Source organism: Hyperoodon ampullatus (assembly GCF_949752795.1).
Source record: "Hyperoodon ampullatus genome assembly, chromosome: 6".
NCBI lineage: Eukaryota > Metazoa > Chordata > Mammalia > Artiodactyla > Ziphiidae > Hyperoodon > Hyperoodon ampullatus.
Window position 1 is genome coordinate 49,182,329 of NC_136919.1, and position 13,005 is coordinate 49,195,333.

Sequence of the window (13,005 nt, forward strand, 5' to 3'; positions counted from 1 at the left end):
TTCTGCTTTTTATTGTGATTTTTACCTACTGGATTATAATATACCTAGATTTTTTTTTTAATGTAACTTGCTTCATGTTTACTATTCTGTTGGTTGATGCCTTTCATCCATTTTGGAAATATCTCTGCCACTATATTAACAAATATCCTATACATCCCATTTCGTTTCTCTGTTCTCTTGAAAGTTTGATTATAAGTATGTTAAATCACTTCACATTCTTCAAAAGACTTTTGATGATTTGTTCTTTTTTAAACTAATTTCTCTCTTTGTGCCTCAATTTTATCATTTTCTATTGACCTGTATTTAGTCTTCTAATGAGCCCATTAATTTTACTATTGTGTTATATCAAGCAATCTCTTTAGGGTATTTTTCTTAGTCTACATACCTCCTAGGATGCTCTCTCATGGCTTATGCATTGCACTAGATTTCTTAACATTTTATCATAGGTATTTTAAAGTCTATGACTGATAATTCAAACATCTGAAATCTCTTTGTGTTTACTTCTATAGACTCTTTCCTTTCTCAAAGATTTCACAGTTTCTTGATTTTCCATGGGTTTTTATTTTGTGCCATACATAACAGCTCAAAAGAGTTTGAACTGAGTTATATTTATCTCCAGACATGGGCACACTACTGTTCTGGTCACTTCCTAATTAGAAAACCTGCATTCCCTGGAGAGTTTCTCTCAAGATTTCTTCCCTGTTTCTGATTTTATGGTACAACCTTAGGCACTCTGTGGAAGCTGGTGGAAAATATTTTTAAAACAGTTTTGCTCTGTGTCTGGGGATCCTCTGACCCTAATCTGTCATGTCAGACAACACATGAAAATGAAATTTTTTTAAATTAGACTGATTTTTCTTACCCTAATCTTTTGCAAATACCTTATCTTCTCTGTTTCAGTCAATGGATGAGAGCACCCGTGCATCTTTTCTCTCTTTATTCTCTGGAGTTTAGTTCACTTAGTTCACTTATATTTCTTTATATCCTCTATGATGGGTAGAAAATAATAGCTGTAAGTATGTGGTTGATCTCACTTGCTTTTGTTGTTAGGACAAGAGCAACTTTCTTTTACAACTTTCTGCTTTAAACCAGAAGCATACACATTTCATTTTTAATTTCAACTATTGTTTTTAAAGTCTTATTTTGAAACGTTCTATTTTATTATGTTTCAAATACCCCTAGTCATTGTTAGTCTTTTGCTGCTCATTCACTGTGCTATTCTGTTGCCTCTAACATGTTGAAATCTTGAGTCTAAATTGTAGATTGTTCCTATGGAGATAATTTAGTTTTGCTCTCCACTAGGGGGTAGAGAGCACTATTTATCCCTTTAAATATTTTAGCTAAATTTCAGATTTTTCAAGTTTCTTTCCCTACCTTACAACTGACACAAAGTTTAGTCTCTTAATTCTTGCTTGAACATTGATTTTTTTACTGGGACAACCAAAGTTTTCTCTTTGTTTATGCCTCAGATGTTTATTTTAAACTAGCTATTTTCTGTTTATTGTGTTTTTTTCCCTTTTTTGTCTCTTAGAAAAGTCCTCTAACCACTTGAACATTCACAGATTTAACTTAAATAAATTTTATGACAATTTACTCAGAAACTTGTTGTTTTATAGCATCCTATAATAAAACTTTATACTCATCACTGATTCCATGGAATTTATCACTGAGTCGCTTGATATACAGAATACACATTCAGAACACCTTCAAAAAGTGCAAAATGAACTAAAGAGTTAACATAAATATGAAGTTAAGTAGCATATCATTCTAAGGGGAAAGATTATGAATGACTAGATCTATTATAATCTCTTGCACATAAATGTCATTAGATAAATTAGATAGATTTCAATAAAACTTCATTTTAAGGTGTATTTTGTTTGATAATATAGCAGGGAAGTGAAAAGGAAATATCGAACATGTAGGCTGAATAAGCAGGATGGAATGTGATAGACAAACCATGATGGATAGTTAAGATTCCTGGATCAATTAATGCATTATCAAATCTGTGAGAAGGGTTGTGCTTTCCAAGGAAATAGGCAGAGTACCAATTTCAGGTCCTTAATAAATGTTAAAACCTGAGGCTAAAACACCAAAGAGAGAAGTGCCAGGAAAGTCAGGACAGCATGGTGTCACAGAAGACCAAGAAAAAGCGAATTACTTATAGTTGCCGTACTTGTAACTTTGAAACGCCACTTATTTCAGTTGTTCTTCTATTTATACGTTCAACTGTCCTCTTAAGTGAGTTTAGTATCTTTAACAAAGTGTTTTAATATAATTATGCCACCGGCACCATTTTAGCCTTTTCTCAAATCATAGCAAAGTATGTAGAATTAATAGAAGTTTAAAATTATGAAGGACCAAGTTCATCCTCAGTTTGGAATAGCTAAAGTATAATGAATGGAAACATAGACTGCTGATCAACAATACCGTTCTTCCATTGTTGAACTGAGTTTTAAAAGTTACATTCTACATGGAAAATAATTTTAACATTTTGAACAAAAGTCTAGCTTCTTGATATATATCCATGTGTAAAACCTCAGTACTGTAAAGGTTTGCATCATAGGCACAAAAATAGCAAACAACAATCCCCTTTGCAAAATAGCTCTTTCTTTAGCTCACAGAGTGAAACTGGCTTTATTTCTGGAGGCTTGGAAGCACGCTTAAAACAGTATTCAACCCCACAAACAGTGAACATCCCACCTCACCCATTAGGACTTTCTCAGAGAATAATCTGAGATGAAAATATAGGCTGCACCTTGTCTTTATTATTTTCTTTCTTATCTGTGCCTCACTTCTGAAATGCTATGGAAGCTTTAACATCTTCCCTATCAGGAACCTGCCACAGGGATTAGAATTTAAAAGAGTGAGGAGGCAGTCCTTGCAGATGTGAATAAACAAAAAAAGGCTTTACTCTTTCCAGAATTCAACAAGAGCTGACCCATTTGAGGTTTTCAGCTCTAATACACTAACTCACAAACTAATAGTACAATTCAGGAGATAAGTCTTAAAAAAGATACAGTAAAGAGTTTGGTCCTTCATAAAAGGTGATTAGCTGCCCCAGACCTTTGGATATCAGACAGCAATACACGCTCAGTGATTGAGATGGAAAATGGACATCTCATTTAAAAGAAAATCAAGCAGTTCATTAATTTATGCCCTTTTAAACCCATAAATGTTTTGTAATTCCTAGATTTTAGGGAAGTTTTAGAAGTCTTGTCTAAAATGCCACAGACATATTAGCAGAAACATTTAAAGCTGTTAGAGGCTTCCAACAGATGGTATTATTTATTTTGTGCAGGCTCTAGAGGCTAAGAGCAGCTGAAAGGATGGCAGTGCCAACAGCTGAAAATGAAGATTCTCTAAATAAAGGGCTAGTTGCCACTTAGCCTGATGTGCAAAGAACTGAAAATACAGTGGAACTCTTGTGGAAACAAAAATGAGTCCTACTATCCTTGTGTAACTGGAAGTAGAAATGTTTGTATGTTATTTCATCAAAGGGTATAATTTAAAATAGATGCTTTTCTCTCCTCATGAATGAAAAAAACTGAGACGAACGAATAAGGAACTGAATAAACATGAAAGCACATTTTAGATTACAGAGCATTCCACAAAATATATGGTTTTATTATCATTATTAATAAGATCATATAAAATAAATGACATTCATATTTATTTAGTGTAGATGAATTCCATAAATTCTTAGCAAGTTTCTAGACTTATTGATTTTCAAAATGAAAAATGGTTTTTAGTCTGTGTAAGTCCTTACTTCCCTCTTAGGTGTGAAGCAGTATATTGGGTTGGTATTATGGCATGAAGGAGTATCAAAGAAATAAAGAAAGTATGGCTCTCAGTTAGCTCAACACACTCTGTCTAGGCCACACATGTAAAACTTGGAAAATATGAGTTGTTGACCTCCAATGATGTTTTTCCACCACTAGGATTACATTTGGTGAACCAGAGGAAGAGAAATGAATTAAAATAATCAAAAGGCTTATTGTCCATCTCTCCTTGAAGTCTCGGGAGGATGGCTCCGAGGCACTTGTTCTTGGTGAACTTACATTTTTCAGTGCAACTGTAGCAACAACAACATCTAGATTTGTGATGTGGTGTATAGATAAGAGCCCTATGCTTGAATCCCTCACATGTTCAGGTTAACAGCAAATCTAATCTACCTCCATTCAGTTTAGGAATTCTTTTGGTCTTAAAAATGTGTGTGCAATTGGGTGTGTGTTGGAGGGAGGGTGTCTGGAGAGGGAAGGTGGGTGTACCTGGGCAGGAAGACAGGGAAGGGGGCTGGAGTGGTTGGAAGGAGCAGTGCTACCTCTTCCAGAATATCTGTGAGAGTAGACCTCAGATGAATGCCGTTTGAGCTTGGAAAATGCCACAGTTGCTGCCTTCTGAGGGAGCTGGTGTGGCAGCTGCTGCAAAGGAAGTCTGGAGGGACAACTTTCTCACTGCCAATCCCTGGTTTACACGGGATACTTTGAGAAGAACTGTCACATCACCCAGTATAACTTAAACTCAAGGCAGTTCTATGGCCGTAGGGATCTAGGATTTGTTATGGGCTTTGATTCCCTCTAGCTCTGTCAGGATGAAGAACAGGGTATTTTCCAGAAAGATATTAATGCTAAAGTTTCATTAATTTAACACGGGTTTCTGGATAAGGTGTTCATAGTTTTTGTCACTTTTTAAAATTGTAATTGATTTTCTTATTCTCATGAAATATTAACTTTCATATGTACTTTGTATTCCACTCCTTAAAGGGTATAACCAAAATTGGAGTAATATTTTCTTTAAAGAAAGAGAACTATGTAAGGCAATAAAGAAATTGCACCTTTTCAGAAGGATATGTCCGATTAATGGGGCTCAATCCTACATTCCTGTGCTTTGTCTTCTACCTAGATACTCTGCAGTATCAGCCATAAATTTTGTTCAAGGAGTAGAAATTAATACTTTCTGATAGCTCAGTAATAAGAACTCCATGCCAAATGGACCAAGGCGACATTCAGATTCACTCACACAACCACTGCGAGGGTGTTTCATCAAGTTTCACCTATCTTTGTAAGTCCTGGATTATTGTTTTTTTGGGTTTATTTTATTTTATTTTATTAGTTTTAAGTTTTTTGCTGTGTCCTGGGGTTTCCTGCAAGGATCCCTTCAGAGATGAAAATGTACATTTCAAAGTACAGACTGAATGTCTGGAGAAACCATACCTCTGCCCCAGAGAATTGGTTTCCCTGAAAAATTACAAAAGTTTGTCCAATTATACGAATGTATCCGTGCTCCAAGTGTAGGCAAGGGAGTAAATCTGGAAACTATTACTTAACTGTCTGTCAAAAGCACAGGGTTTCCTAAAGGAATGCAGTCTAAATTTCTCAGACTAAGCCACATCAGCAGAAAGACATAGGCCTGGACCATTTATTGGTCCCTGGTGGAATTTCATTTATGTAATTGTGCCGGGGTGTGTGAGGAACCAGATACGGATAATTGCCAACAGTAGGACTGTTGCCCAGGGTGTCGTTCATTGATTAAAATTGGATATTCTTCCTGAGGTTTACTGGGAAATAATTCTTTCTCATCTTATTTTGAGCAATAGTATTATTCCTTAGAACTAATCTATTCATTTCTATCCTATGAATCATATATAACATGAAAGATCATTTTACTCTCTTTGTGGTGACTTCCACCTGGAAAGAAATTAATGGCTCACCCTAGCAGGTTATACTTGGTATTTCATAGCGTGTATTTGTGTATTGATCTCACTCCTATTTCCATTTGTTTTCCCTTTGCCTCTTCTTTGTTAACTTTTAAAATTGTTATCTTGTTTCTTGTAAGCTAGAAGACATTTTTTTAGAAAAGAAAGGTAGACATAAACAAATCTACTTACATTCCAAAATGAACAAGTAAAAGCATAACATGAAGAAAGCCATACAAAGTCCTAAGGAAGATAAAGTAAGACAATGATCTGTGGAGGACATAGCCAAATATAGAGGAAATAAAATTTGTGCCTGGGCTTAAAGATTTATTTATGTAGCACCTTATAATTAATAATCCTTTGGCCCTAATAAAGAATATAATAGAATAATCGAGACAGGAAAATGAGATATATGCACATTAAAAATACATCACCAAATATAAGATCAAAGCCATAAGGTTACTAGGCTGATATAAGTTACTCTGGAAAGGTAAATTAATATAATAGGTTTTTCAAAAGAAATGAAATGACTGTATCTGATTTCCTCTTTATTTTATCAATGGTTCATAATATTTATTGGTCATATATAATATACCAAGTATTTTGGAGGTCATACTGGGACAGTGATAAACAGAATACACACAATCTGGGTCTTCATGGAGTTTGAAGCACAGAGACAGAGTGAGACAGAGAGATCAAATAATCACATAAATTATTATGCCATAAGTATGCACGGAGTAGCTTCTAAGTGTCAATTACTAACTGTAGATTCTGGGGATAGAGTAATGAACAACATAGGCAATATCCTATTCTCATGGGACTTACATTTTAGTGGGATAGGTAGAAAGTACATATGTTTGATAGGGAATAAATAAGTACAATAGAGAAAGTGAATCAAAATTAGAGGATAGAAAAGGTAGGAGAGGATGTTCTATTTTACATATGGTAACGAAAGGGAATATATATTTCCTCAACTACTTTAGAAATTTCTTCACCTTAGCCTATTTATTGACTTCCTTTAGCACATTGTGTCATAAATGAATGAGTCCTAATGCTGAACTGAGGTGGGAAGAGAGACAGAAATGGACCACAATTGCTATGATTTTCATTTAAATTTTAAAGAAGTATAATTTGATTTATATTCATAAAAATGGCATTTACAGATATCTAGATAGAGATAATTATAAATACTATAAGGATTTAGACCCAAATGCTAATAGGGATTATTTTTATAAAACTTTGAACCTGATATAGTTATAAATATGGAGTCCAGCACATAGAAGACACTCAACTAAATTTATTGAATGAATAAATTATGAATTAAGAATTGAGACTTCCAAAACACTGCAATTTTAAAATTGTTTTAAATGGACCTCAGCTGTGTAGAATTGGATTATTCATAATCTTCGCCTCTGCCACTATCATCATTGATCTAAGAACAGTCCTCTTATAGTTACTTATATTTTACAATTTGCCTAGCAAACTATACGTAACAAAACCACATGCACTATTTCAAAATACCTTTTTGAGAAACATGTATTATTTCTATTAACAGGTGTAATAACAGAGTTCAAGGCACTAAGTAACTGAATAAATCTGCTCAGCTAGGAACTAACATATTCTGCTCTGTTTCTAATGCCTGTGTTCTTTCTACTATGTTACAATGCCTTTCATAGTCCATTCCCAGGTTTTAGAGAGATTCTGGCAGGTGGCTGATGTGCATTGAATAATACTGTGATCAACGCAATTTCCACCCATAGGTTGCCAGCAGAGATTATAAAACCAGAAAGTAAAAATGGCGACAGGTTGGAAAAAACAAATATGAATCGGGTCTAAAGACATATAGGGGGAGAAAATATAAAGAGCTGGAAAGAGATAGAAGGATTGGAGAGAATGGGCAAATGGGAGAAGTGTCTCCTAACAGAGACAACTGGGTGATGGGAGTGAAGCTCTCATCAGAAACGGCACTTACAAGCTTAAAGGAGACAGGTCCCCCAGCCCACTATGCCAATGCGGCCTTTGGGAGAAAATCAGGATTAAGTTAAGGTGCAGAGCTGGAAAACAATGATGAGCACAAACAAGGCTAACAATCTGCAGATTTTCTTTAAGATTTGTGAGTTTGGCAAACATCTAAACTGTCTGGGAATTCCAAGATACTTTAAAAGAAAGTTGGCTTTAAGTGGAAGCTACCAAGCTGAACTGTTTCTGTGCCAAATGAAATGAAATCAATAAATTCAAGGAAATACCTCTAAGGATAAAAACTTTGAAAGAATCTTGGACCCATGAACACAGGTGCCCAGCAGAAGAGAATGCAAAATGAAAACTGACCTTCTTATATGGAGAAAAATAGTTGGTTACGTACCTAAGTGAAAGTAGGTATCAAATAAATAAAAAATTTCCTTTCTGGCTATCCGTATTGATTGCTTTTCATGAAAATATTTTCTGAATAGGAATGCTAATGTTGGAGTTTTACCTCTATTTCAACTTCATTGCTTTCCTAACCTTTCTTATATGGTACATAAACACTGCAGTTAGAGGATATGCTTTCTTTTTTCAAATCTTTTACATGTAAAATCTCTTCTACATGTCATGCCCTCAGGGAGAGGAAAAATGGGATATTTTTTTCATTGGACAATCTCTAGAGGTCAAGTGGCATAGATATTATTCCATTCATATATTATTTAAATTATTCAAACTTTAGTTTTCTCTGCTATAAAATATAGAATAAACTATATTTAATCCATAATGTTATTGTGATGATCACATGAGATAACATGAATAAAGTGATTAAATAAATGTCTGGTCCACAGAACTTAATCATATACATTTTAAATAAAAGTTCATTTAATATTATGCATTATAGCACAGATTCTGGAAACTGGTAGCCAAGGTTCAAATCCTTGCTCTGTCACTTACTAGCTGGGTGATCCTGGGCACATTATTAAGCCTCTATGACTCAGTCCTTTCATCTATAAGGTGGAAATAAAATTAGAGCCTACTTTGTAGGCTACTGAACTATTAAATGAGTTATTATATGTAGAGCATTTAAGCCAATGCTTAGTACAAATAAAGTGCCAAATAAGTGTCAACTCATTATTAGCATACTGTGAAAGAAGCTAATGGTGATTGTAGACAGAAGCAGTGATTCTTAATTTTTTGTTTGTTATATAATGCCTTCTGCTAAGTTGACGAACTTTAAGAATCCTTCCCCAAGAAAAAGTATGATAATAGAAATTACATTTAGAAGCACATTCACACAGAATTTTTCATGTAATTTAAGCATTCATGAATGCTTTGGAACCCATCTGTGTACTTCAGTCTATGAAATCCTACATAATATTTTGCATAAACTTTATAAATGATAGAATAAAAAGAGCAAATGCATGTTTTACTTACACTATATATTATAGAATATTGTGGAAAATATTTCACTTGCTTATTAAGACTTTTATTTGGGGGCAAAATAAATAATTATAACATAATCTGGAAAGGTTTGCAATTGATATTATTCACACACAAAAATATCTCTCAGAAGTTCTCAACGGCTATGTTCCTTGAACATAGTTTTGCTGAGGAAAAACACAGAATGGCTCAGCATGACAAAAATAATACACAAACTCTATTCCTCAAAACATCCAATACCTGCCAAAGAAAGCAACATGAATATTGGGACTTTGCCAGCATTAACTTATTAATAATGGTGCACAAATCTCTATAAGCGTCTCCCGATACTTAGGTAGCAGAATTTTCACATCAATATTACACTGAAGAATATTTTTCATCTCCTTTCCAGAGAGATAAGGATTAAATTTATTTTCAATATTGTTATCATGTGAACAAGTAATAGCATTTATTCCATTATGTAAAACCTCAATACATTATGATTTGGTTATAGTTCAAAACACACACTATAATTTGCACCTTGAATTGAACTGTGTTTTGGAAAACTGTGAATTCTGGAGAAGAGAGTGAATTTTTCAATTAGTTTTTAATGTTGACACTTCCTTATATAACTTACACAGTAAATAGAAAAACTAGCTTTTCTTTGATAAGTGAGAAACCAAAATATTCTCTCTGAGAAAACCTTCATAGCACCTAAGAGTGAGAATGATCTATGAAATCAAGAAGGCTGATTACAGGATATATTGAAGTTCACATCTTTGACACAAATGGGCTTGAATTTAATTTTCTAATTAAAACTAAACTGTTAGGGCAGTTGAAATGGTTCTAGACTCATGAAGCAAGTGATGTTTGCTTTCTCATGTTATTCATCCCTCATTTCTGTTTCCCTCATCCTCCATGTGGAAGCCCTTCTGTATCACAGATGTAATTCAATCCCCTGCTCACAGTCGCGCCTCGGCTAGGTACAACCCTCACCCTTAAATTATTCCTTACTTGTCAAAAAACTCAACTTTCTTCGATACTCAGTTAATCTAATTCTCATTAAGTTACTAAGAGATGATAGCATTATTAATTACCACTCTCAGATGCTTACTAAAAAGTAAATCATTTAGTTTTATAATAATGTATAATAAGATAATACTGAAGTACCTGTACAGTTATTGTAAATTAGTTACTATACTTACAACACTCAGATCAAAGAGGAGATTCTCAGTAAACGTTAGCTTTTATTAATATTATTTTATATAGTGGATGCTGTGGAAAAAGGTCATGGAGGCAATAGTTTAAAAGCTCACTCCAATTAGAATATAACAGGTTATATTTCAAACTGATGACTGCTCTCAATATGTAATTTATTGATTTTTATTATATTCATACACATCATCTTGGATATATATAACCATAAGTACTGAAATAATCAAGTGTAAATAATCTAATATACACTATCTTTAGGAAAGGAATATTGAAAAGAAAAAAAATTTGGTTGAAAAAGAATTGTTAATGTAACAACTGGTATTGTCTGAAAGAAAAATGGGCTGTTGGTGATGCAATAGGATCCTGTCTGTAAAGACAGGCAAGCAGAAGCTAGATAACATATTGTAAATGATATTTTATGGAGAAATAACAAACAACATTAGGTTACCTCTAGGGTACTTCTAAACATTTCCTCTGTTAGATTTCTGAAACATACATCACCAATCAGGCCAATAAATATTTATCAGGGGTCTCCTATGTGCCAGGCACTGGCAAGACAATGAGAGTGAAATGATGAACCAAATGGACTGATTCCCTGTCTCATGTGGCACTAAGATATAAATTCATAATTTAATTTATGTGTATAAATGTATTGAATTATTACAAGAGTGTAATGCAGTAAACTACGTTTAGAAGATGGCATTCTGGGGAAGTCAGTCTATAAGCTGGATGGCATCAGCCTTTTGCAGGTAAAACTGGACTTGGAAACAGTCTTTAGATGCAGGAAACTGTGCAAAGCTCTGGAAAAAGAAGAAACCAGGCATTTCCTAAGAATTGGCAGTTGGTGGGGGGTGGTTTCTAGCAAAGCTAGAACTGAGAAAGTTGGGAAGAATAGAGACTGAAAGAAGCAGACAGTGTGATCTGATCATAGAGAATTGTAGGCCACATTAGCAACTTTAGATTTTGTTATAGAACTAAACCACTGAAGAACATCACAAGAGAATGATGTGATAAGATGTATATTTATGAAATATTATTTATATAGGAATATCTTATGGATTTAAGGGGAAATATTAATATTATTAATGTATAGAAAACGTTTATGATTCCTATCAACCCACAGTATGTCAAAGTGGAAATAGGTTTAAGTAAAAGTTATATCACTTATCAAAAGGATTCAAGGTTTTCTGATTGGAGACTGCAGCTTAGCTTTAGAATAGGTCTCTTAGTTAATATTAAACTATTCCTATTAGGCCAAATTAGATGCCCAGAAATCAAAAAAGTAGTATCATAAATTAGGAGGCAACGAAACAGTTGGATGGGCTGAGAAGAGGGCAAAGTCAAAGAAAAAAGGTGTACTGTTTTGATGGAAAATACAGCTCAAAAATTAAAATGGTGACAGAGATGCCTCATGTAAATCTCTAATAAATTTTTCTGATACTTCAGTAAAAAAGACCACACTCATTCTCCATAGAACCCCAATGCTCCTTTCTTCCTCACACATACATACACACAAACACAAGCAGACACGTTTTGATAAATTTGTCACAAGAAACTAAAGGCAAAGCCTGTAAGAGTCAGTATCTTAAGGTGACTTCTTGCATAATGATGATAAAGAAAACCAACAAGATAACAATGAAACAGCTTTACAGCAAATGATGAACATTAGCTGAATTCTCAAAACTGTTGATAAAACATGATGTTTTCAAGTTAGAAATGAATTGGAGATATAAGCCTTGTTCTTGCCTTTGTCTCTTCTTGAAAGCTTATCATATTTTCCTCCAATTACGTGTGGAGGGAAAATGTAACCAAGTTTCCAAAAATTGACTTTTGGTTTCTATCTGTCTATTATATTTGGTTTCTGTATCCAAAATGCTCAATAAATTTTAAATAAAATAATCTAATTGTAATTTCATAGAGTTTGCAATATTAGTACCTTTTTAATCCAAGATGTCAAAGGACATTTAAAATATTAATTAAGCTTCAAATAATCCAGTTTTTCCACAACACATTTCACAAACGGTTAGGCCACATCATTAAAATGTTAAAGGACTTTTAGAAGGAGTCTATAATTAGTAAAAGTAGAATATAAAAATCCTGATTTGTGTATATACTAACCCCTAGACATCTAACAATCTGAAAAGAAGCCATACAAGCTAAAAGGAATTTGCTTTTCTTCCATTTCTTTATGGAATAACTCAAGGTCTTTATTATTTTATGCCTGGGAGAGAACTTGGGGAGTAGGGTTAATATCACATCTATTGACCAAAAAGCAAATGCAATAAAACAACTACTTTATAAATAAATATTAAAATAATATCTGCATATTGACAACTGAAAATATTACAAAAAGATGTCAATATTTTATTGACCTTTTTGGTTCTAATAGGAAGAGAATTGTATTGGCTGACCAAAGCACTTTCCAAATTGGTAAAATATAGTAGAGTGTTCAGTTTGTTGAACATTGGTCAAAGATAAGTGTAAGAGAGCAATTTCATAAACTTCAATACTTTGAAAAAGCATAATAGGTTCTACACACATATCCATTAAAAATCATGTCAATCTCTTTGAAATTTGAATATAGAATATCACTGTAAACTGATTAGAACAAAAATTGCTTAGAGACAATGTTAAATATTCTACCAGAAAATGAGTAAATGAAATAATGGTCAAATCACTAAAGGAAAATGCAAAGGACCTATAAGGATGTGAGA